Below are 27,149 nucleotides of genomic sequence, written 5' to 3'. Positions count from 1 at the left end.
AAAGTTTTGTTATTAACATAAATATTTTCTGTAAAACTTTAATAAGCTTATTTAACGTAACTAAATAATTAAAAACGAATATTAAAAAATAAAATAAAAATTGAAAGGAATATAGAAATAAAAATAATACTTTAATAAATAATTAGATATTTTTAATTATAACAGTTAAAAAGGTTATAGTGTTACCTTATAGAAATTTAAAATGGATTCTAGTGATTCCTGTTTAGAAAACACTCCTCCATCAATAAAAGAAACAGCAGAAAATGTAATAAGTAATGTAAATAATGGTAATATAACAATAAATGTTTATAATAAATAAATTACTTTTTGTAGACTGTAAAAATGAAATTTTTAATTTTATTAGTTAATAAATGGTTGCAGAAAAAATATAATATTTAACTCTAGTGTAAAGTATTTTCCTCACACTCGGCAATTTGCACTTGCACTCGCATCGCTTCCTGCTTTCCACACTTGTTAAATAAATAACTATTAATTTAACAAAAAAGTACTTCCCAGCCAAAAATGAATTTGAAAAAAAACTGTATTTCTTCCGATTAAAAAAAGAGAAAAAGAATTTTAGTAACGTGTATTGCTCGCATTACTGCATCCGATCTCCTCGGCATTCTCCTTATTAAATTCATTTCTGCAAACCTTCTCCGTACGGTTTTGGCACTGACTGAAACTCCACGAACAGTAAGCAGTGTTTGAGCTGTTTCAGAAGCAGTTGATGTACAATTTCTTAAGAGTGTGAATTCTAATAAATCGGTCATCTAGTGCTTCTGTGGCTCTTGGTCGACCCGAATCTTGTTTGCGAGTGCAGAGGCCTGTCTCTTTATGGATGGCTCTACGGACTGTGGTCTCAGGCAACCCTAACGTTCGTGCTGCGTACCGGTGACTCCGTCCATCCTCAACTAATGCAATAATACGGGCCACATGCTCTGCTGTAATTGAGAGTTTGCAATGCTTTCAGCTTGAAAAAAGTCGAAACGCGACTGTAGAGGTCAATAAATTTATTTACTGTTGAGGTAAAGTTCATGTTGTTGTTTACACAAAAAGACCGAAGGGGATTAAACGAGGAATTGCTTCTCTATTTCCAAGAAACTTTGGGCCTTGATTCGATGAATTGTTCCCTGATAGTTTATGAAAACAATTAAAACTAATAATCTTCCCCCAAAACGAGATAAAACAAAAAATAAACGTTTTTTTCAAAGTGGTTCTGCCACTTTTTTTGTGGAGCAGTTTATTTTATTCCTCTTTCCGCTCCTAAGAAATTTCAAGATTTCAATGCTAGCCGACTGATTCCACACCACATTTAGCAAAAAAATAATTAATTTCAACACGTTTTAGTTTCATTTTAACCCAATTTTAAAAGATATACGACCCCAAAATAAGAGCTCAACACTACCACATATGAAAATAGTTATTTTTTTCACTTCAAATTGTGAGACAACTACATCAGTGTTCAGTTAAAACTGAATATACAAACACTAGCCACAAATCTGAACAAACAGAAATGGTGATAATGTCAACTGTGTTAGTTATCTGAACTGTGAAAATCGAGTCTGCGTCAAATTGTCCAACCGTGTAAAATAACAGTAAATATCATCAGTTTCTGCCAACCAGACGACCTGACATGCGTGAAGAAGCACACGATGTTTGGAAAATTTTCATTTTATGTTCTGCCAAAAATCTAAAATGTTGATAAATTTACGAAATTTTCTTATTTATTTTCTAATTAAGTTGTCTTAAATTCTCTTACAACATCAACTTAGCGCTTAAGCACAATCCAAATCACCAAAATGAGTTTTAGCTGAAAATGCTCCTCTTATTGTGTCCCTTAGACTCTAGGGATAGCTTTAGGGCTGGCCGCGACCCCTTTATGGTAACGAAAACAATTAAATTTCCAAATTAATCTTAAAAGAAAAATTTATAAAACCCTAAAAAAAAACGCCTTGGATTACAAAACAAACATCTCTCGTCACGTCGCGTATTTTTCAATAATGTCGCCCCCACTATAGATTAATAAACACTCAAAAGATATTATTAATTTTAACAACTCTGGCTTCAAGGCCGAGTAGATAGCAGATTGTATAAAATATATATATTTTGTAATATTTAAAAATAATGTTTAACTCATATTTTTAATATCAGGTTTTTTTTAATGCCTAATTTAGGGACTGTCATCTAAGTTCCCTTCCAGTATTTAATTGACAATAATGAGGAAAAACAAACGACCATTCAACTATGATAAGCAGGTATCTATCAGTAAATATACTTACAACAATATGAGGAACTATTTCAACATTCAAAAGATAATAAAAACTGAATGATCTCTCAAGTAATTAAAACATAAATGGGCCATCAAAAATATCTCCTCAATTCATATCATTGATAATTAGGCAATATCTGGTGGAGTTTACATTAGAATAAATGATTCATGTTTCATTAAATTGGTTTAAATAAAAATTGGCTACAAATTGCGTAGTTTAGAAGGCTAAAAATGGTTAGAAAAAGTAAAAAAAATGAGAATCTAACATGCCGACAAGTATAAATGTATTAATTACAGTGTATAATTACGATAAAAACCTATTAATTCAAACTTAATCATCCGTTGAAGTAATCAATAAGGCATATTACTGCTATTTAATTTTATTAACCCATGCCCACTAACTGACAGATAGACAGACAGAATCACTAATATAGGTCAGGGTAATGTAAATGTTAGCAAAACGACCAGCGAGAGGGGGGGGGGTGAGCAGTTTAGTAGTTAAAACAAAAATGAAAGATAGTAGATCTAGTTTTATTCATGGTAACATAAAACGTCATCGCTTATTATTATTATTTCAAACTTACATCTAAATCAGCAGTTCTTTTGTTTCATGGCCGCCATTTATATTTAAGCTGATAAAAACTTTTAAACAGGTGAATGAACAATTTAAAATAATTTTAGCAACAAATTTTGGGATAAAGATTTGAAGATTTCCTAATTTAAAGATTTCACCGAGAATATCAGTTTTTTAAGGTCCCCATGAATGTGTACGTACGAGGGTCGTTTGAAAAGTCCGCGCAAAAATAAAAACTACTTAATTTTTTAGGGTAAACCTTTTTTATTTTTCAACATAGTCTCCTTTTAGGCTTATACACTTCGTCCAACGCTGCTCTAGTTTGTTGATCCCTTCCGAATAATAGGATTTGTCCAAGTCTGAAAAATAGCCATTCGTTTCTGCAATCACCTCCTCGTTTGAAAAAAATCTTTTTCCCGCCAGCCATTTCTTCATATTGGGTAACAAATAGAAGTCCGAGGGAGCCAAGTCTGGAGAATAGGGGGGATGTGAAACGAGTTGGAACCTTATTTCCATTAATTTTGCGACCACAACTGCTGAGGTGTGAGCTGGTGCGTTGTCGTGATGAAAAAGGGACTTTGTGGGCCAATCGTGGGCGTTTTTCTTGCAGCTCGGTTTTCAAACGGTCCAATAACGATGAATAATATGCACCTGTAATAGTTTTACCCTTTTCCAGATAGTCGATGAGGAAAGGCAGTCGCCATAATCTTTCCGGCCGAAGGAACGGTCTTGGCCTTTTTTGGCGCAGATTCCCCCTTGGTAACCCATTGTTTAGATTGTTCTTTGGTCTCAGGAGTGTAGTGATGTATCCATGTTTCATCCACAGTGACGAAACGACGCTTAAAGTCCTGCGGATTCTTCTGGAACAGCTGCAAACCGTCCTTGCAACACTTCACACGATTTCGTTTTTGGTCAAGCGTGAGCAATCGCGGCACCCATCTTGCGGATAGCTTTGTCATGTCCAAATGTTGATGCAAAATATTATGTACCCGTTCATTCGAGATGCCCACATGATTTTATCAATGATTTCTGGAGTAGTAACCTCAACAGGGCGTCCAGAACGTTCAGCGTCACTTGTGCCCATATGGCCACTCCGAAAATTTTGAAACCACTTATAAACTGTTATAATCGAAGGTGCAGAGTCACCATAATGTTTATCAAGATTCTCTTTAGTCTGCTGAGGCGTTTTGCCTTTCATAAAGTAGTGTTTAATCAACACACAAAATTCTTTTTCGTCCATTTTTTGAAAATCACTCGACTTCCTCGATTCAAACGAATGCCAAACACAAAGAAATAGACCGATCTGGCTGAAACTTGGTGTGTGTTCTTCCAAGAGATGCTACTAACTAAACATAACCTCGATACGCGCCAGTAGTGCTATCTCTCTGACTTTGCACGGTCTTTTCAAACGACCCTCGTAAGTTATGCTGTAATTCGACAATTTATTAATCCATTTTTTCTTACTATAACTAATATTGCAATTTAAAAAAGTAAAATTGTTCAACAAATATGTAAAATCAGCATTATAAACTTAACTTTCTAAGCTACATTTTATAAAAGACCAAGAAATATATCCATTACATAAATTGGTAAAGCAATACGAGATAGTACGAGTGTCTGGGGATTAGATGCAATTCAATACTAGTTAAATTCTACCAGTGACGTGCAAAATAATTTTATACAATTTTTTAATTACAGAAATATATCTGTAATTTTGTAGAGGCCACCAAACAGTTTTTATTCAAACTAGGACATTTATCACATTAGATTGGGGAACATTATCTCATGGAATATTGTATGTTTAATGAGGTTCTTAAACAGCTGTGACTTTTTTTTGGTTATTTGAACAGTAGTTTCTCTTTAATATATTTATCTTATAACATTAAATCAAAACTCTTTTTCCGGTATATAGTTCCAAGTTTAAGGCAAAAAATTAGCGTTAAGTTCGCAGCAAGGAAAAACGAAAAAGACTAGCATTTGTAATCAGCGATTCGTTTTTTAACAAAAGTGGATAAGACAGAGATGAAAATAAACATAGACATTCATTGACGACAGTTAATTGAAATTCCAGAAACATAATCAATCAACTAAAGTAAATATTTGTCTAAAAAATATTAATAGGAAATTTTTAAGTGTGGCCTTCTCAGAAGTTTTAATGACACATAAAATGCAACGATTTTTGGGGAATATTGAGGCGCGGTCAATCAATAAATTCAAACACAATTTTGTTTCATTTCAACAACTTTTAGGTAAATCTATTACCTATTTTGAAATTATTGATTGACCGCGCCTCAATATTCCCAAAATCATCAATCTAATAACGCTCGAAAACCAAAACTAAATAAACATTTACTTATTAAATATTCGCTAGAAATCAGAAAAATAATTCCAACATTGAGATTATTTTATTTTATAACTTCTCTCACTCTTCCTGGAAATAAGTTTTAGGACTCGAGAAGATTTCGAGTTTTTCATTGGAAATATCCGATTAATTCGAGATTTGAGGTGTTTTTCCACCTCAATTAAAATGGCAGAGCACAGTTTGTTCCGCCCTCTTTAAAAATATTGCCACGTAAAATATTAAATTCAAATTTAACTTCAAATTTAAATTTATGATTTTTTTTTTTTGTAAATTACTATTTTTCTAATAAATTATTTAGTTAGCAGGAAATCGATCTGCACTTCAATCACTAACATAAATGCTTCCTTTTCTCTTTAATTCATGTAAAGTTACGTACAAATAACGGGGAACAAAGATAAAAGTTAAAAATGATAGTTGGTAGGCGTATTAAAAATCGATATATCGAAGGAAATAACTCTTAGAACAGGCAGTGACCTGTAAGTATATATTCTATTAGACAGACATATTTCTTTAAAATAAAAAAAAATCCTTCACTAAGTTTGATAGGTCTCGGGTTTCACCCTTAATATCTTATAGATGGTAGTTATAATTCCAAATAATATTTTAAAACTACTTTTAGGCTTCAAAATGAAGATAAATTTGATTAATCCTGTTAGGAGGACTTTGTAATTAATTTTCAAAACTTCAATTGATTAAAAACTGCTTCTAACATTTTCTGCTTACCAATTTAACGAGGAGGAGAAATTAGTTTCAAATGATGCGGGCTCTACTCACTAGTCTAAGATAGCAAACGAAATGATAAAACTTTAAACTTTTAATTAAGTCTTGATTTCCTCAAGTTTATTATTTGTTCACAGAATCCATAAAAATGTATTTTAAATAAATACCGATCACTCAAAACTCCTAAAATCGATTTAAACTTTAAGGGAAATTTACAAGCCTTTACATGAGTAATATCTGCTTGACTAGATAACCTAAATCTTTTGTTCTTTGCCTCTCAAAAGTTTATACGTTTAAATTAACGTAGGAATATTCTAAAGCAGTCCTACCATTTTGTTCCTTGTCTTTCTTGTAGGAGGAGTGGAAGTGAATAAACCACCATAACTTGCTCTCTGTCCAATATATTTTGATAAATGACAACTCGTTCTCTCTTCCTCCGTTCCTATAGTTACACTTCTAGCAATTACTCTAGTCACAGTGGGTCTTGACAAAGCGCAAGACATTAGTCATTTTCAATAAAACCCTATTCATTATTATGGCTAGCCAAAAAAACAAAAAAAAAAGGTGCGATGGAGTGACTAAATAAGCCCATATTCACTGCCATCTAGAACATACGACTATAAGATACAGGAAGCTGAGGCTAAAAGGGTCCTCCTCGCGATCTAAAAGATCCTAACTGGTTAACCAAATTGGTTAGGACACGTACATAAGCTCTGCGCTTCGATAGCCGCCCAATTAACTCGATTGAACGTCCACATAGAGCATCTGATGTTTGTTAAAACCTAGAAACCTGTATGGACCTAATATTGAGCAAGTTCACTAGGCTAGTATGCATTTTAAGCCTATCTGCATCCTTTTATGAGTTTTTAGCGCCTGCGCGGTACTTATAAAAAAAAAAACAGAACACCAGGATGATTTAAACAAATACCCCCTCCCCTCCCCTCTCAAAAAAGAAAATGGCGATTAATATTAGACCTGGCCTCTTACATTTACAATATTTGCTGCAAGGCTTAACTTTACACTTCGCTAGTCAATCAATAAAACCTTAACAAAAAAGGGGTCTCTCGTAAAAGTGAAATTGACTTTATCTCCCTGCAATTCAGAAGTTTTTTTTCCTTTTTTAAACTTAGATTTTTTACTAAATATAAGTTGAACTCAATATTATATACAGGGAGTTCATTTTAAGACGGCTCAAATGCATTTCATGCTTAAACGGTTGATCTGAGCGAAAAAATGGTAGAGGAAAAAAATTGTTACCCGTCACCTCTAGTTTCAGAATATGTGACTTGATTTTAGATTCCTGCCCGCATACGCGGCTGACGCGCGACCAAAAATGAGGGTTCGCAGTTGACCCTCATTTTTATATACTCAGTTTTTATAGAGTATACAAAGTTATGAAAGAAATCGGAAACCGCAATTCGATAACTTCAAAATTAACGGTGCTAGGCCATTTCAAAATCTGGTAATTATTAATCATATTTCAATTATTTAACTTGTTATCAAAGAGAAAGAAGAGCACGCGATAGGTCATTTTTATGTATTTTCTCGTCCCCTTTCTACTAAAAATATTGACAAGGCAGTAAAGCTAGTATTTTTCTTAATATCGGAAAATATGTCGTTTTCCGAGTGATTTTTCTAAGAAAAATCAAATGTTAAGAGCTTGATTACATTCAAGCATACACAAAATTGATAAAAAATAATTTTACATATGTTACAAACAAGAAGGTTTAATAATTATTTGGTAGTTTTGGGAGAGTTGCGTTTAATTACCAAAAAAAAATTGGAAACCTCCTGCCACATATTTAAGTGATCAATATCTTTCATGCAAAGGATCAAACTTATTCCTTAATTTATCAAATAATGCACTTTACTTCACTTGTTGTGAAGCATGTACAGTGCCTTCAAAGGTGCCATCAAGTCACAGAGGTGACGGGCAACAAATTTTTCCTTTACCATTTTTTGCTCAGATCAACCGTTTAAGCATGAAATGCATTTGAGCCGTCTTAAAATGAACACCCTGTATATTGCAATAAAAATAATGATTTTAGAAGAAAAAAAATGAACGTCCTGGGATCCGTCCTTTAAAACAATATTCATGAAAAGCATATCAAAACAAATACGAAGGCACTTTATCTCAACAAAAAAAAAGTTAAAAGAAAGCAAATAATGGGTGCTGCGTAAACTCAAAGGACTTCTTCGAAACCGACATCACGAGGCAGTGACTAATTAGAACGCAAGGTATATTTGGGATAATTTTCTGAAAAAAAGTCTTAAAATTAAATCAATTTTAGAACGTTAATATAGATGATACAAAATTCAATGCACTACAAGCATAAAATTTAATTGATTTATTTTAATGTTCGTAATTTTTACACTTTTAAATCTACACTTGTATAATAATTACCATCTGTGGGAATTCAATTGCAATACTCCCTCTTTTGAAAGGTAAGAAAACAAAAATAAAATAGCAGTTAAATTAAGGAAGTGCGCAATTAAGCTCTCAGTACAGGCACACTAATTACTTGTTGGGGTATCTCAATTATATACTTAAAAGTATAAAGTATAAACGAAACAAAATGTCTCCTCCTCAATTCACATTATTATTTAGAGATAAAATACAACTGTTGATAACACGATGTCATGCCGAGCGTAATATAAATTTAATGATAATATAAGAAACAACATTCAAAATGAAATGAGAGTGAAGATATCAGCTGTTAAATAAAACTTTAACATTATTATTATCATTTCTCATATTTTATTTATATAATAAAATAGAAATTCATAATAGAAAAAGAAGTAACCGAGGAGTATGACGAGGAAGGGAGGGGTTATGAAATGAAATAGAAATTATAGGGGAAGTAGATGGGTAAGTAGTGGGGATACACGAGAAGGGGAAGTTGTGAATACTGTGGGTATAAAAATAGATATTATGTCAGAGCACAGGAGTTCAGAACTGCCCTGGCTATCTCGTCTCGTACTTTCCATTTTATTTCTCACAATAGTTAATAATATTAATTGCTACAAGTGAGAAAATTGAAACAGTTACACCTTCACTAGTCAATGATTTATTAATGTTTATTCAAAAATGTTTAGTTATAAAAAGTACCAAAGTAACTGGAAGCCACCTTATTCATCTGTTAATGCAGGCCCGTTCTCCAAGGCCTGTTCTCGTTATTTACAGCAAGTGAGGAAAGCTCTTTTGGGTAGTCCCCGGATTAAATTTTTAAATGAAATTTAGTAAATTAGGAAGTTTTTTATTGATTTCTAAAGTAGACATGTTGGGATTAATTATGGAATATGATAAATGCGTGGTAGTGCATTCACTCTTTGAACCATTTTGGGTCAAATTTTTAATGATTTTTTTTTCAAGCCATTTAAATCAATTTCCGCAATAATACGTTGGATTTCTGTTCGGAGTTCAGTAATTGTTTGAGTTCACAAAAAAAAAACAACAGACAGAGAAAAGTCTTTGACGTAAGTATAAGCGATAAGCCTAAAATGTAAATGCTTTACAGTAGGGGGTCCCCAAACTTTTTGCACAGGGGGCCAGTTCACTGTCCCTCAGACCGTTGGAGGGCCGGACTATAAAACAAACTATTTTAATGTAAAAAACAAAACGGGAACAAATAGAAAATTTAAAATAAAGAACAAGTAAATTTAAATCACCAAACTGCCCCAGTATTTCTGTGGGAACTATGGACCTGCTTTTGGCTAATGAGATGGTCCAATGTCCGGTTTAGTTATAGTGCTTTGGACTTTCATCCTACTTCTGCTGTTATTTTTCGGAGCCGTGACGCGTGCATCCCGCGCGTCATCGGAAGTAGTACTGTACATGAGCGACGCAGCGCTTTGCAGCACCGCCACATAATAGTGCTCCTCTCTCACTGACCACCAATGAAAGAGATGCCCCTTCCGGAAGTGCGGCGGGAAGCCGGATAAATGTCCTCAGGGAGCCGTAGTTTGGGGACCCCTGCTTTACAGTATTGAGATATGACATCGAAATTTTTGAGGGATCCATTTTTACTCAATAAATAATTGGACTATTTTTAATTAAACAACTTTTTCTAAAAAATATTGTATATTTTAAGGGAGCCGGCCGTTGTCTATTAAAAATTGTAAACTAAGGAAACGAAAACTTCTTAGTCGGTGTTAAAGGCTAGCTTCCTAAGGCTAGTATAGTTCTTTCAGTTTTAATTGACCACTTCCGGTATTTATACAATTAAGACATATTAGATGGTAATTAATATAATGAAGCTTAGTCAATGAAACTAGGTTTGTAGCTTTAGCTATGTATATTTTTGTTAGTAAAAAAAAGTAATCTAGGAAATTACAACTGTTCGTCTTCTCACATTTAATTTGCAATTAATATTTCCAGTTTTTAAAAAAGTGAAGCCTTCAGGCGGTGCTTTTAGCTTAATTATTTATTCAGAATAACGTTTGTAACTGGTCGCAAGTTTTAGAAAGTTTTAAGAATTACAGGAAGCCCTGGCCCTGTTAACAAGACTTGAATAACAAAACAAAGCACTATCATTAGATCGCTAACTCAGTAACTAAACACAACTTTATTTAATTTGAATAATTAGTACGTTTGCAATTAATTGCCCAAGCCAGTTGTTTACAAAGATAAAGGTTACAATGATTGCAAAGTTTTAGCCTCTTCGTTAAATATTTCAAATGGAACTTGGGCAAGACGCGATCGTATGTAAATCTCAACAACACTAGACATATTTCTCTGGCTTCTCAAGAAGCAATTCTTATTAAACTAAAGAAAGAAGGGAACTTAAAATCGTCGTTAATTGTCGTTTGTCTCTAGGAAGTGGAATTTTTGGGGCGTGGTGGAGCAAGCAGTCGGCCAGTTCAGGGCTGAAAAAGAAGTCCGACCTATGAGATGACTGTCAGGTTTGTTCATCTCCACTATCAGAAACCTGGTTGGTACACAAGCTAGGCGTTGAGGAACGGGTCTCATTCTCCGATTCTTCTTTTTAGAGAGGTCTGTAAGGCAGAAGAGGGGACACCCATCCATCTTGTTTAGGATGTGAGGAAGGTAGGTTAAGGATGTCGAGATATAAACAAGCCTTAAATTTTAAAATAAGATCATAAATATACCATTTCCGGCAAGAAAAACTACAGTAAAACTTGTGGAAAGTATAAATACATAAACTAACTTGATTAAAATTTATATTCGTCCATACCGGAAATCTTAAAATAACCTCCCTCCTAAGGTAACCTGATTCTTTTTCCGGCGCAAACTGTCCTAATTGTTTTAAAAAAGAATGTACATTATTGAGCAATTTATTAAAAAATATTGCTACATCATTATTTTTAAATTGATTTAAGGATAGGTTTAACAATTATTCTTGTAACACAATAAACATTATGCAAATTATTAATATTAAAAAAAATTAATTTTAATGATTTTTTCTTATTGTTGCTCAAGTAAATACTATTTATAGATACCGATATATTTTTAGCTGATAAAAAAAAGCTAGAAATTGAGAATTGGCAGAGATAGATGGCTGATTCAATTTCAAAGAAAACAAAAAACATGTGGCTGTGTCATGGACACGGCCGTGTGTTGTACGTGAATACGTTTACCTAACGGGTTATATTTTTTATATAAAATATTTGTATTTATATAAGGGTCGTTTGAAAAGTCCGTGCAAAAATAAAAACTACTTAATTTTTTGGGGTAAACCTTTTTTATTTTTCAACATAGTCTCCTTTTAGGCTTATACACTTCGTCCAATGCTGCTCTAGTTTGTTGATCCCTTCCGAATAATAGGATTTGTCCAAGTCTGAAAAATAGCCATTCGTTTCTGCAATCACCTCCTCGTTTGAATAAAATCTTTTTCCCGCCAGCCATTTCTTCATATTGGGGAACAAATAGTAGTCCGAGGGAGCCAAGTCTGGAGAATAGGGGAGATGTGAAACGAGTTGGAACCCTATTTCCATTCATTTTGCGACCACAACTGCTGAGGTGTGAGCTGGTGCGTTGTCGTGTTGGAAAAGGACTTTCTTGCAGCTCGGATTTCAAACGGTCCAATAACGATGAATAATTTGCACCTGTAATAGTTTTACCCTTTTCCAGATAGTCGATGAGGAAAGACAGTCGCCATAATCTTTCCGGCCGAAGGAACGGTCGCCTTTTTTGGCGCAGATTCCCCCTTGGTAACCCATTGTTTAGATTGTTCTTTGGTCTCAGGAGTGTAGTGATGTATCCATGTTTCATCCACAGTGACGAAACCACGCTTAAAGTCCTGCGGATTCTTCTGGAACAGCTACAAACCGTCCTTGCAACACTTCACACGATTTCGTTTTTGGTCAAGCGTGAGCAATCGCGGCACCTATCTTGCGGATAGCTTTGTCATGTCCAAATGTTGATGCAAAATATTATGTACCCGTTCATTCGAGATGCCCACAGCACTAGCAATCTCACGCACCTTCACTCTTCTGTCATCCATCACCATATCATGGATTTTATCAATAATTTCTGGAGTAGTAACCTCAACAGGGCGTCCAGAACGTTCAGCGTCACTTGTGCCCATATGGCCACTCCGAAAATTTTGAAACCACTTATAAACTGTTCTAATCGAAGGTGCAGAGTCACCATAATGTTTATCAAGCTTCTCTTTAGTCTCCTGAGGCGTTTTGCCTTTCATAAAGTAGGGTTTAATCAACACACGAAATTCTTTTTCGTCCATTTTTTGAAAATCACTCGACTTCCTCGATTCAAACGAATGCCAAACACAAAGAAATAGACCGATCTGGCTGAAACTTGGTGTGTGTTGTTCCAAGAGATGCTACTAACTAAACATAACCTCGATACGCGCCAGTAATGCTATCTCTCTGACTTTGCACGGACTTTTCAAACGACCCTCGTATTTAGGATGAAATCAAGGAAACAAATCGACGATCGAACACAATCTATGCCTATACAGTCCGTTGTCGATGTAGAAGCGATTTCATCATCCACTAGCATAATTTCAACTGCCCCAGCTGCAGATGTACTGACATCGTCGTTGATCCGCTCGGCCGCATTCATTCTTTTACGTTCCCGGCACAGCAGAATTACCATTCGATTGTTCTTGAGAAGCCCTTTCCAACCGGATACTATCTCTGTACTTGGTTTTGGCTTTTCGATGCGTATAGGCCGACATTATATATTTTTGATAATATTTTTTTTTATTCTAACACCTTATTATATTCACTGTCACTATTTTACACTAATGTTTTATATACAATCGATAGATTGTAACGACAGCTGACGATTAAAACTTAAACGAACATCGTAGCTTCTCCGAGTCAAAAGTTATACAAATTGTAAATGTCGATACGCAGCAAAATGATCTCAAAATGACGGCGCTCCCCCTCCACCGCGCGCGATGCGCCACAATCCTCGCTTATCGTAATGAATTCTCTGATCCTTTAGCTATCCAGTGGTACAATTTAATTTTGGATGTTGACGATAAATTCGAAATTATAATGCCAAACTGTATCCCCCGATTTTGATATTAGATTTTTTGGAATGCCTCCATATGATAGTAAATTTAAAAGCGTATTCACGTCAAAAATACCATTTCCAAAACAGACGTACGTAAAATTAAAATACATTTTATTAAGGAATATCCCCAGTCAAATATGGTAAATGCAATACGTTTTATTTAAATAAAATAAAACCTAAACTTTCTCTACCGGAAGTGATGCATTATCTTTCTCACGTGCCACCATTACAAAATAACAAAAACATTATTTTTTTACTACATTTTGCACGTAAATAGTTTGTAATGATTATTTCCTTGCGATTACCTATTTTATTGTTCACAATATACATTCTGGTGAAAACAACGATACCCATCTCTTCGAAAGAGAGTCGTTAATATGTGAATAGAACTCACGAATACTCCCACAAGGAAGTGACTTGCTAATATCCTGTTTCAACGTTTTAAAGCATAAAAAATTAGAAAAGTATTTTATAGTTTCCGGCTATGAGTAATTACATTTTAATGCAAAATTAAAGGTTACAAAAAAATAATCTGGACAATAATCTGGATATTACTTTTTACAAAATACTTTATAGAAAAATGAACATGGAGGATTGCTGTTCGTGTAATTGTTCAAGTTCAATAGACTCCTTTCTAGAAAACATTTGAAGTCATTATGTGACTATCAATCAAGATAAATAATAATATAAAAAAAAGATATTAACTTCTAATGGTTCTTTATTATTTTAATGGCTAAGCAATGAATCACATTATCTCGCTAATAATTATTTTTAAAACTCATAAAGATTAATAATAATATCTTTGAATTTTGCAATAACCTTCCACAATATAATTATTCCACACAACCCCTCCCCTGTAATTATCAACCAATAAGAATCAACAATTCAAGCTAAACAGCTGATTCTAATTCATTAAATTTAAATAAATACATTCTAATTATCTAAATTTTTTTTTAAATGCAATGGCCGTTATATTGATAATAATTGATCTAAGAGGGTCAATGTAAGCCGTCGTTTCATTAGTTAGAATTGATTATTATTATTATTATTTAAAATTTAAAGTAGACTACAAAAATAATTTTAACGTGAAACAAGTAAGATTTAATTCTAAATCTAAAGCAACCCCAGCTACTTCTTAAAATGGGAATTACAACTAATTTAGGGACTGCAGGAATGGTTAATATTTGGGTTATGCAAAGCAAAGAGCTGTTGTGCCTCTGATATCTGAAGATTTTATAGACGATTAATTCTAAATACTAAAACTGACAACTCAAGGAAGAAATGATTGAATTTTAGATCAAAATGGATAATTAAATTACAAGTTAAATCATTTTTTTGAAGCAGAAACAACAAATTCAATCGATCAAAGAATAAATTAAGTACTGAGCTCTAAAATATAGAGTAGTACCACCTTATACCATATTCATTAAATAATGAATACCGTCTTTCGCTCAAGTGGAAAGGTAACATGTCGGACGAACCTCCATAAGATGGAATCAGTAAATAAGAAACCATAAACCTCATCTTAAAAAGATCCTCTCCACTGGACGATATGGCGTTAAGGAGATACCTATGTAAATTTTGGGCACATATCCCCCTGATCTTTGGTGTAGAGTTTGTGATACGGACGGCGTGAAAACATCCATAGGAATGGTTTTAAAGAGTGTTTTTGGGATCTATGGGCAGGAATAGGTTGATGGGTCAGGAGGTTAGACTGTTTTTCCTGGTTAGGCCGGTAGTTTGGGATGGGGCAGTTGTAAATCGTAGGCGACTAAGGAGGTCCAGGGACTGGATTTTCGTGGTGATATTTCCTCTAGGTTGGCTATAAGGGGTTTTAGAGAGCCTTAGAATAGAATAGAATAAATATTTATTATAATAAATAAATACATAAAATAAATATAGAAGTATAAATGTATAATACATTTCAACCTTCTTAACTAAGTGAAGTAAGAGAAAAGTTAGGTGAGGAGGATTGGAATGCAGGGCAAAAAGGAGAGGAAAAACCTGCAGCTAGTGTAGAGAGTTAGAGTTAGGATATGTTTTAGTCTTCTGTGTCTGTATGTTGTAGAAGGATCTGTAGGGGACTATATCGCGGTAGAGTGGATTAGGATGGACAGTCTACGATGGAAAGGAGTTTGAGCAGACGATTTTTGGATATAGGAGTGTACCGGGGGATAATGGACGCAGTCTCCGTGGAGTGAGTCAATTCTAGTGCGTCTTGGAGAGTCTGTTGCGAGACACAGAAATTGGTTTTGCGTTGTCTGAAGTTTCTTGATGTTGCTACTACAAGTCCAGGCTCCAGGCGGAGCTGGCGTAAAGCAACATCGGCGCCTAATGACTACTTTGTAGAGGAGTAGTTTGTTAGTCACAGTCATTTTGGAGTCACGTGAGGGAGAGCCTTTTATTTGACGAATAATGATGATAATCGTCATAAAAAAAATAAATTTTGCAAACCAACCACCCAATACTCTTAAAGAAATTCTATCAAGAAAATTTTTAGGGAATCTACAATTCAGAGATGCCTTACGATTTCGTAAACTGTTTCTTTAGAGTCGTACTTTTTGGAGTGAAAATAGAGATTGAGGACATAGGAGCCACTTCAGAAACTCCATTAATACGAGGGTCGTTTGAAAAGTCCGTGCAAAAATAAAAACTACTTAATTTTTTGGGGTAAACCTTTTTTTATTTTTCAACATAGTCTCCTTTTAGGCTTATACACTTCGTCCAACGCTGCTCTAGTTTGTTGATCCCTTCCGAATAATAGGATTTGTCCAAGTCTGAAAAATAGCCATCTGTTTCTGCAATCACCTCCTCGTTTGAATAAAATCTTTTTCCCGCCAGCCATTTCTTCATATTGGGGAACAAATAGTAGTCCGAGGGAGACAAGTCTGGAGAATAGGGGGGATGTGAAACGAGTTGGAACCCTATTTCCATTAATTTTGCGACCACAACTGCTGAGGTGTGAGCTGGTGCGTTGTTGTGATGGAAAAGGACTTTTTTGTGGGCCAATCGTGGGCGTTTTTCTTGCAGCTCGGTTTTCAAACGGTCCAATAACGATGAATAATATGCACCTGTAATAGTTTTACCCTTTTCCAGATAGTCGATGAGGATTATTCCTTGCGAATCCCAAAAGACAGTCGCCATAATCTTTCCGGCCGAAGGAACGGTCTTCGCCTTTTTTGGCGCAGATTCCCCCTTGGTAACCCATTGTTTAGATTGTTCTTTGGTCTCAGGAGTGTAGTGATGTATCCATGTTTCATCCACAGTGACGAAACGACGCTTAAAGTCCTGCGGATTCTTCTGAAACAGCTGCAAACCGTCCTTGCAACTCTTCACACGATTTCGTTTTTGGTCAAGCGTGAGCAATCGCGGCACCTATCTTGCGGATAGCTTTGTCATATCCAAATGTTGATGCAAAATATTATGTACCCGTTCATTCGAGATGCCCACAGCACTAGCAATCTCACGCACCTTCACTCTTCTGTCATCCATCACCATATCATGGATTTTATCAATGATTTCTGGAGTAGTAACCTCAACAGGGCGTCCAGAACGTTCAGCGTCACTTGTGCCCATATGGCCACTCCGAAAATTTTGAAACCACTTATAAACTGTTCTAATCGAAGGTGCAGAGTCACCATAATGTTTATCAAGCTTCTCTTTAGTCTCCTGAGGCGTTTTGCCTTTCATAAAGTAGTGTTTAATCAACACACGAAATTCTTTTTCGTCCATTTTTTGAAAATCACTCGACTTCCTCGATTCAAACGAATGCCAAACACAAAGAAATAGACCGATCTGGCTGAAACTTGGTGTGTGTTCTTCCAAGAGATGCTACTAACTAAACATAACCTCGATACGCGCCAGTAGTGCTATCTCTCTGACTTTGCACGGACTTTTCAAACGACCCTCGTAATATAAATCCACCCAAAAATATTTATGTATTCAACAGAATGGTAGCTTTACCAAAAACATTTTTAAAACTTCTGGTAAGTCTAAAGTTGATTTATTTTCTCTTCAAATGGAGAAAACCAAGTCGATAATCGAATGTCCATATTTGTACAGTTATTTAAGTAAATTTCCTCACTAATAACAATATTATTTTTGAATTATTAAACATTCGAAACAGAAGATAGAGCTTCTCTCTTGAACTAGAATATTCCAAACCAAATTACATTCACAGTTCCTCCCTACCACCTAATAATCCACAGGAACAGATGGTTTGTCCTAATAAAAGACCGTCTCTCCAGCCTGATCATGTAGTTTATAGGAATTTTTGGTTGTCTATTTTTAACTGAACCATCTATCTCAATGTGAAAGCAAGTGTCTAAAAGAAATACAAGTTTTTTTCATTGTCTGTTACGTTTCCTTTAGCCATAAATTACTCTATTACTGTTCTTTTTGTTACTTAAATAACATATTAATAACTCTTTCTGTACGGTTACCTACTTAATTAAACGTGATTTCTATTTTTATATATTTTTTGTCCCTTCTGTCCTATCAGAAATATCGTACTACATTTCCCTATTATTCAAATCCTTTCGTACAGTCTCTTGCCTTTTGTACCATCCCTGACAATCCTCCACACCGACTAAAGCACCAGTGGCTCCATGATCTCCTTCGGGATTGACCAGCAAAAGAGAAATAACCTCAGAACTGTTACCAACGAGCAGCAGCTTCTCTCCTGTTGTTACCCACGTCTAACAAATCCCACTATTCCCTCATTTACTCACAGTGTTCTTAAATACACAAATTGTGTATTGCTAAATAAATAAAAAAATCAGCTTTATTCAGTTACATCATAACCCCTTCATTTTGCCCTTAAAAAACCTCTTGGGTTAAACATTTATATAATCTCCTTAACAAAAACTTAGTTTATTAAGCGCTAAAAGGTACACAAATCAGTAAGTACCCATCATTTCATTGATACTTTATTGAAATCATTTAAATAATTTTACTGCATTAATTTTTGCTTTAATACATGGGGCTAACTCTTCTCCCATTCGATGTACAACGTCGAGACCCCCAAAAAGGGCACATCTAAATAAAATTCCGAATCGAATGACACCTCATTCATGCAAATCGGTAAACAAAAAAGGTAACAACAACAAGAACAATATTGTTGAAAACGCAATTTTTGCCCATGTTCAGCAACTTATTTCTCGAAATCTATAAGATCTGGGTTGTTGCAAAAAAATTATAGTTATAAAGGAGGAGAAGAGAAAATTGTCAAAGTTGGGCGTTTTTCAACGTAACTGCTTTTTCGTGCACTTTTTGACTATCAACCCTAATACAACTGCCCTACCGGACAGTTTTAACACATTCAACGACAAAACTATCCATTTATTAATGTCCATAGTCCTCGCAAAGTACATCATGCGAAATCTTCGGATTATTTTTCCTAAATGCATTGAAATTTCAATTTCCTTTTGCGTTGAGTTTTAACTGTCCAAAACAAGAGAGTGGTCAGCTAAATATTTGATAAAAACTCCTACTTTGAATAAAAAAGTAAAAAATATAAATCAACCGGATATGAAATGGAGAAAGACGTTTATTCCCAGAAGAGAGGTTATTGGCTTAGAAATAACTGTATTATCTTCAGTAAAAAAGAACTGCACGAATGACATAAAATACATCTCTGATAACTTTTTTTCTCTATTTTCCATTTAACGAAGTTTGATTATAAAATCTAAGAATTATTATTAAAGAACTTGATCAATGAATAACAACGATAAATATTTAATTATTTATCTGTAGCTCCTTCTAGTTTCTTTCATTGCCCATTTTCTACACGAAAGATATTTGCAGAATCGGTTAGTCAGATCGGCTGCAGTATCGGAAAGATTTGGCGATTGCAGAGACAAAAGGAATTTTAAAGGTTATTGTGAATAGATTGGAATGGCTAGAGGCGTAGAAGAGGAGCACTGATTAGTGGGCGTAAGATTTTGGATTTTAAGGGATTTGATGCTATAAAGATTTGAGTGTTTCGAAAAAAATTTGTATTCCGCACGGCGAGCCCCTTTGTCTTCTTTCCCCAAAATCAATAAAAAATGGCTCTTAAAAGAGATCAGTCAATATCTTAACGACCTAAGGCTTGTTTGACATCCGCCTTATTCTACCAGACGAACGTTTCCATCTACTCGGGCATCAAACCACTGAAATTTCGCACTAAAGACATCGTTAGCTCAGGCAAGCATGAGCCTACTAATTATGATTCAGGTAAATGAGATTAAGCTACCTCATAGAGACGTTGGTAATCACTTGTCGCTTTAATAAAGATTTTTTAAAAAAAGTAAATGACTTAAGATGCGTGAAATGCGCTATCACGGAATGTTCAATGGCGGCGATAAGAAGCCTTGGTATTGGAGGCGCAATCTATAAGGCAGTGATAAGAATAATATGACTTCCTTCCTCTCTAGTACACATACACTATACGCGACTAGACACTAGATCAGTTTACTATGATTGCCTCAATAAAAGCAGAACAAAACAAATCTGTAATTGATTACGGCTATTGTGTTAACAATAGGAAGATCCTATTTCCCAAATAATAGTTTTTTAAATTGAAATATGAGGTCATACATCTTTTTTGTTTAAATAAATAAATTAATGGCTTCCGCGAACCTGACATTTCCTGCAATGCCTCAACTCGGTAACAGTACTCCGGCCATAGGAGATAAGTAGATAATTCTTTTTTTATAGTTATTTATGCGGGAATTGTGACACTATATTCTGTAGTAGATTTTACTTCACAGTCGTGTGATAAACACGTATAATACAATATTCTCTGGTTGCATGACGGAGATATGAGGTAATATCCCGGAAGTGTTAATGACCCAAATAGGTTCATGTCCAGTAGAAAGTCAATTATTTTGCAATTATAATACAATTATACTTATGTTCACCAGGTATTTTTTCACTGACCTTGGTTTCGCTAACTTTATTTATTATGGCTATAATCGGTTAGTTTGAAAGTGAGAAGATGGCGCACAAAATAATGTAGCTTAGATTGTAGCATCTAGTTGAGAATAACAACAGTAAGCCTTTTATATGTTTACAAGAATGGTTAAAAGAACTCTTTTGTAACACTGAGTAGGGGTTGGCTCAGTGTTTAGCCTACTGGATTCCCACGCGAAGATCCCAGGTTCGAATCCAGATGCTGGCCCCTTAAGATTATCTTTTTCTACTTTACTTTACTAAATAGCTCTACAGCTCTGATCCGAGCCTTGGCCTCCCTGGCAACCTCGAACCACCTCTCTCTGTCCAGCGCCTTTCTCTTACGCCCCAGTCACACCCAGCTTCCGCAAGTCAGCGCCTCCACATCCTGCATCCAACGCCTTCTTAGTGGCCCTCTACCTCTCTTGTACCCTCCATTTTGGAGAAAAGTAGGTTTTTTGGGCATCCAATTGCCCGGCATTCGCACCACATGGACCAACCATTCAATTCTTCTCGCCTTTATGAATTGTACTATATCTTTTTCTAGGAGTATCATATAGATCACCGATGATGGACACAGTTTTGGCTGTAAGGGGCCGACATTGCATATAAAAATAACTCCGGGCACCAATGACCCTTTTTAGAGATTGATGCGCCCTAAATTTCAAAATTAATAATAATTTTTGTACGAATACTCTCACGACTAGCCTAAAATTTGACCGTACAGATTTTTTATGAATTTTTATTATCTTTTGGTGACAGTAAACTATTAATATTTTGGATTGAAATAGCGAGGATCCGGTCAAAATAAAAAATAACAACTCCCATCTTTACGCCAACGTTTTGACCAATTTATTGTCTACCTCAGGGCGTGGTCATGTAAGTTGGGTAAATTACAGAAAAAAACTGGTAGTGAGAGAATGATTGGGCTTCTCCTCTATCTCTTTATAACCCAAAAAGTGGACATTAAGTTTCTGGGGAATAATCAACCGAAGATATTTTCAAGTTTAAGCAATTTAAAATCCCAGAAAGAAAGCGATATTACTAGCATTACACATTTTTTAAAAAAAATAAGTAGGATTAAAAAATAGACTTGATAAATTACGCTTCTCTCATCTCCGTGAGGCGACGCGACCCTTTAAGCAGATAATCTGTTGGGTAAAGCAACCCAGATGGAGCATTGGATGCTGTAGTTAACAAGATTCATCTATCAACGGGTAAAATATAACCATCTAATTAAGATTGTATCCTTCCTTCAAATGTAATCTTAAAAAATGGATTTTCTTATCATCAAATATAGTTATTATGTAGTACTAACAATGAGCTTATATCAAGTTCTTAATTCTCTTGCTAGCTTAACTAAATTCTAAATTGCTTTAAAATTCTTATCTTTTGTTATAAAATTAAAGAGCATTTTTAAAAGCGGAATTTTGTCTGTTACCAGCGAATTAGTTTCTCGGAAAATGTTTAAAATAAAAATTATAGATCCGTGTATATGCACAGTGTTTTTCTTTAAGATTAAAGGAAAACGCTATTTTCGTGAAAATGTATTTCAAAAATATCTCCATCAAATAAGATTATAACTTCCATATAATAATGATGGTTAAAAAAATGAAATATACAAAAACTACCACCTACATGTAAAATTACAATTCATACTCGGGCCTTAGTCCTTCAGGCATGTTTCGGCAGGGATAATAATGGTTATTTCCGACAAAATATGTAGACATATACTTGATTCAAGTAAATGGTAAATTGTTCTGTACTGAACAGTGAATTACACGGTATGAGTATAACTAATGTTAGATTGAAATTTAATGATATATAGAAGCATTCATATAGGAGGCGTACTGCTGTTGAGGTCGTTACCAGCCTCACAAAGTCTCTACACGATCGGCCGGCCGTCGTGCCCTTTTCAATACCTCACTTGCCCATTTTTTAAGTGCCCTTTTCAGCGACACTTGCCCATTTTTCGTTTTAAATAACATTACAGAGAGTGCTGTAATAGCACTCCTTTTCGGCTACCACCACTATTTTGTTTGGACAAGAGCCAAGATGGATACGCCGCCTTTCTTCACCAACCCGAACCACTTAATACGCTCTACCCGTATCTACAAACACCCTCCAACATCGACGGGTGAAAATAAACTCGCAAGTTTTAATTAAAGAAAACTAAAATTTAGTGCATTTCCTTCCTAGTTCAAACCACCCAGTTACACTAGGATTTTTTGTTTTTTTTTTAAATAAAATTTTATGTAGTTGGATTAGCGCCAAATTCAATAAAGGGAATAACCTTCAAGGATATGTAAACAATGTTCCACCATTTTAAATAAGTTCACAAGTAATGTATCATGCTTCATTTCCTTTTAGAGAAATCGTAAGGAAGAACAAATCTGCTGCGAACACTATGTTAGGTGGCTTCAATTTAGAGGGTAATTAAATGACTTTTGAAGAAAGCACAGTGTCCTATAGTATCCCAACCAGAAGGAACAGAAGCTGGAGTTTTTGGGCCAAAATCCAGGAACTCGGAACTCATGAGGAAATCTGGGAGATGTGTTTCGATTTCGAAAGTGGCTATCAGCATGGAGAGAATTATCATCCTTTTTAATTAGCCAAGCTGCCACCAAAGCAAAGAATTTCTAGTGCTTTTAGGCTCTGGGTTAGACTGGAAATGCCTTAGCAAACATTAATGAACTAGGAAAGATTTCACAGTTAATCTAGGCGTGCCAGGGAACATGGGTGCCAGGTGTGTGGAAAAAATGAGATGGCCTATAAAAGTCGTTATGGCAAGGCGACAAGGAGCCAAAACCCCATTAATGGAGGTATAAACTTGGTTTACTTTTTCTGAGGAGTTGAAAAAGACAATATCTTGGAGCAGCCTTCCTCTTCTGAGGTAGGCGAAGATCTGTACAGAGATTTACAGAAAACAAATGAGTTGCATGTATCGACCTGAATAAAGAGAAATTCCGCAAACTGATTAGTTTCAACACAGGGCATTTATCAACTTCAGAGGGTACCTGAAGAAGTTGGGTCAACAACTTGACAACAGTACATGCGGATTCTGTGAGAAATTAATGGAAATTTCAAGGCACCTGTTAACTCTTACTACGATGCCATTATTCAAGAAAGATTCAGATACCTGGATGATTACCAAATGGTGGTAGAAGACCATACTCTCCTTAGAATCCTCTCAGATTTTCGGCTTTATTTGTTATCTGTACCTGAAGGGGAGCTACAAACGATTCGCCTAGCATACTGGCACCAGAAATTCTGTTAGCTGGGTAGTCTGGGAGAAGATTTTCATAGCTAACTTACTGTCATGTTCCACGGGATTAAGGCCTAGAAAATTTTCCAAAAACCTTCCCAAACGAACCATTCCGACTGAAACCCAACTTAAAAAATTTCTTTCCTCTGTCTATGAACAGAAAAAATAAGCAAAAGTGATTTATTATTCAAAGAAATTCTAAAGTGATTTCCCTTAACAGTCCATTTCTATTTTGATCAAAATTTTTGTAGTAAGAAAGTTTATTTTAACATTTTAAAAAAGAATAATGATAAAATAAAAAAGAAGTAGACTATCTATCCCCAGTTAAACTCTAGAGCTGTAAAAAAGATTGCACGGTCACTGAGTTTAAGAAGGATGCAATACATTAACACACCTACACGGGTACATTAAAGAATTTAATACATTAAATTGTTATTTAAATAATATCTTTTTTTAGAACTAATTTATAAAATCTTTATAATAATAATCAATATCAGCAGAGTAAAACAGAAAGTGAGATGTTGATGATAATGATAATATTGAAGAGAGGGAAATCTGCCAGGACCCAACAGCAAACATTATCCCACTAATGTGCTGAAATGCTCTCTGAGCGGAACTGTCGCATGTAGCGTGAAATCAAACCTTAGAGCTTTATTTAAACAACAGTTATATAAATATAGATTTGCGTGACAACTATAAATTAGTTTTATGCGGTCTCCTGCTGCCTTTTTTTTTCTTCTGACCGAATTTAACTTTATGCTATTAACCGATTTTTTTGAAAAAAAAAAAAAAAGAAATAAACAATAACAAAATTAGAACATTTCTCTGAATATTTAAATATGTATATACCGACGTCCTTATATATAAAAATATGTGTCTAATTTGTAACCGTGTTTTAAAGTGGCAGTTATGTGTAAGATAATCCTATGTTAGTGTCTAGTGAGTCGTCAACATGATTAAATATGAGTGCAAGATAGTCCTATATAAGTCTAGTGAGTCGTCAACACAGTGAAATATGAGTGTAAGATAGTCCTATATGTCTAGTGAGTCGTCAACATGGTTAAATATGTGGTAATATAGTCCGATATGTCTAGTGAGTCGTCAACATGGTTAAATATGAGTATGAGTGCAAGATAATCCTATGTTAGTGTCTAGTGAGTCGTCAACATGATTAAATATGAGTGTAAGATAGTCCTATATGTCTAGTGAGTCGTCAACATGGTTAAATATGAGTGTAAGATAGTCCTATATGTCTAGTGAGTCGTCAACATGGTTAAATATGTGGTAATATAGTCCGATATGTCTAGTGAGTCGTCAACACGGTTAAATATGAGTATGAGTGCAAGTTACTCCTATATAAGTCTAGTGAGTCGTCAACATGATTAAATTTGAGTGCAAGATAGTCCTATATAAGTCTAGTGAGTCGTCAACATGGTTAAATATGAGTGTAACATAGTCCTATAGTCTAGTGAGTCGTCAACGTGGTTAAATGTGTAGTAATATAGTCCTTATACAAGTCTAGTGAATTGTCAATATGGTTAAATGTGAATGTAGAAACTTCATTTATGTTTACAGAAATTGCCACTAGAGTTCTCCACCGTATAAAGTAAGCTTACAGCCCATGTAATGGCGGCTTACAAGTCTACGATGTGCCCATTTCCCTTTAATCTATTTCACGATTAAAGAATACAAATAATCAACTTTTTTGTTTCTGTTAACGATAATAGAGTAAAACATGAAGTTTTATTCCAAAAGAAACATTATTTATCGTATTTTTTAAGGGAAATTTTTTTTTCTTGCTTAATTCGAAAGTTTATCAAATACCTATGGGAGAAATGTTGAAAAAAAAAATTTAAATTAATTATTTCATTGATTTAATTACGTTTAAACTAGTGGCCAATCACAGCGTAGTATGGTAGCAGACTGTGGGCGGGTCACGCCCACCGCTAGTGTAATCACGCCCCGTCCAATGAAAACCAGTTATGGGCTGGCCAAAGCGTAGTAACAATGGTGCTTCAATACCTTTCACTTATTTTTCTAAATCTTTTTTTATTTCCTCAAATTTTATTAACTTTTTTTTGGTTATGTTAGAAATAATATTAATCTTACGTAGATACTCAATTTTCAAGAAATTTTTCATACGTTAAGATCGTTTTCGAATAGTTTTCGCCAATATTCGACAGTTTCACTTTACTTTCTCATGAAAAGAATCTCGTATGAACACTCACATGACATTTTATACCATAATTTACGTGCATAATTGAATTTACTAGTAACTTACAACTGCATTAAAAAAAAATCAATTTAATAATAATTTTGATAGAACACGACACATTCCTTCTGAACAAATTTGTGGCGAATTCAGTAATACTTGCTCTGAAATTACACTTTGGAATAAAAAACTAATTTCATCCTCTCAAATATCTCGAAAAATTAATTTCCCTGTAAAAAAAATAAACAAATAAATGATACGATAAACGCGTGTTTGAACGAAATGGTGGCTATACAATCGACGAAAATATTTTTGAAACAATCTCAAAAAAATAAAAGAAGATAATTATTTTTTAAATAAAAGGGGAAAATTAATATAGTTAATGGTTATTTTAGTTGAAGGACTTTTCACTAACTTACTTGGCTGCTTGCCAATGTTTTATCTCTTACTGAACCGTTTTGTTTGTCAACGCTTATATTGCCACTAAAGGAAAATTAATTATTTTTAACTTATATTGAATTAAGACAGACATCGATCATTTATTGATCAAGAATTTATTATTTTAATACTTAATACAATCAACTGAGAAAATAAAATGAGAATTGCGATTCACTAAATTGTCGCATAAGTTCTATCGTAAAAATAGCACAAATTCCAAGATTTTATTGGTAGATTCCAAAATAGAGAGAGGTAATGTAGAAAGTGAGAGGTCAACAAACTGTTTTAAGCTACATGTCTCCCGTCTAGATATTTAAATCGAACCTTCACATCTCCACTCCTCAGATCGTACAGGCAGTGGTATAGCTTACTAAAGAAGACATATAAATACTTCGGCTAGATTCCATAACCGAATGGCTTCTATTATACTAAAGTGTCTCAATATTTACAAATTATCTGATTTTTGCTTTTTAAAAAAACCAAGAGCAATAATGATAAATACAGAAAAATAAAGAAAGGTGCATTCCCAGCATACGAGTTAAGAAATCTCGCTGATTTTTATCAGTCACAGTGTTTTTTTTATATTTTCCACTCTCGACCGATTTCGCACTTTAATTTATGGACAGAAAGTTTAATCAGCTTCCTGTAAAGAATCTGAATTTAAATGAATTTCCAGCTCACTCAATTGCTAAGCGAAAAGAAGAAAAAATTGCATGAATATAGGAGCATGTTTTTATGTAAGTTATTACTTCAGGCGTACTTTTTAAGATTTCATTCATTTCCGCCATATTAATTAAATTTATTTCGCAGAAAGAGGATAGTTCTATAAATAAAACTGCCATGTACGTACAGAACAAACTGACTCTATACAA

The 27,149-nt window shown here is 34.5% G+C and overlaps 1 protein-coding gene and 1 long non-coding RNA gene across 35 annotated transcripts in view; one reads left to right on the top strand and one right to left on the bottom strand.

Moving 5' to 3' along the window:
- Window positions 1-27,149, bottom strand: part of hts (adducin 1-like protein hts) — a 107,848-nt gene that overhangs the window by 45,340 nt on the left and 35,359 nt on the right. The gene's annotated exons all lie outside the window — the stretch shown is intronic.
- Window positions 4,702-12,038, top strand: LOC141460890 (uncharacterized). The gene is made up of 3 exons (XR_012462414.1): window positions 4,702-4,935; window positions 7,974-8,163; window positions 10,742-12,038. It is a non-coding gene; the product is annotated as an uncharacterized lncRNA (long non-coding RNA).

This window comes from Rhodnius prolixus, unplaced genomic scaffold (assembly GCF_049639745.1).
Source record: "Rhodnius prolixus isolate KJV_2025 unplaced genomic scaffold, Rpr scaffold_6, whole genome shotgun sequence".
NCBI lineage: Eukaryota > Metazoa > Arthropoda > Insecta > Hemiptera > Reduviidae > Rhodnius > Rhodnius prolixus.
Note: the sequence above shows the minus strand (reverse complement) of the source record. Positions and strands in the feature narration are given on the sequence as shown.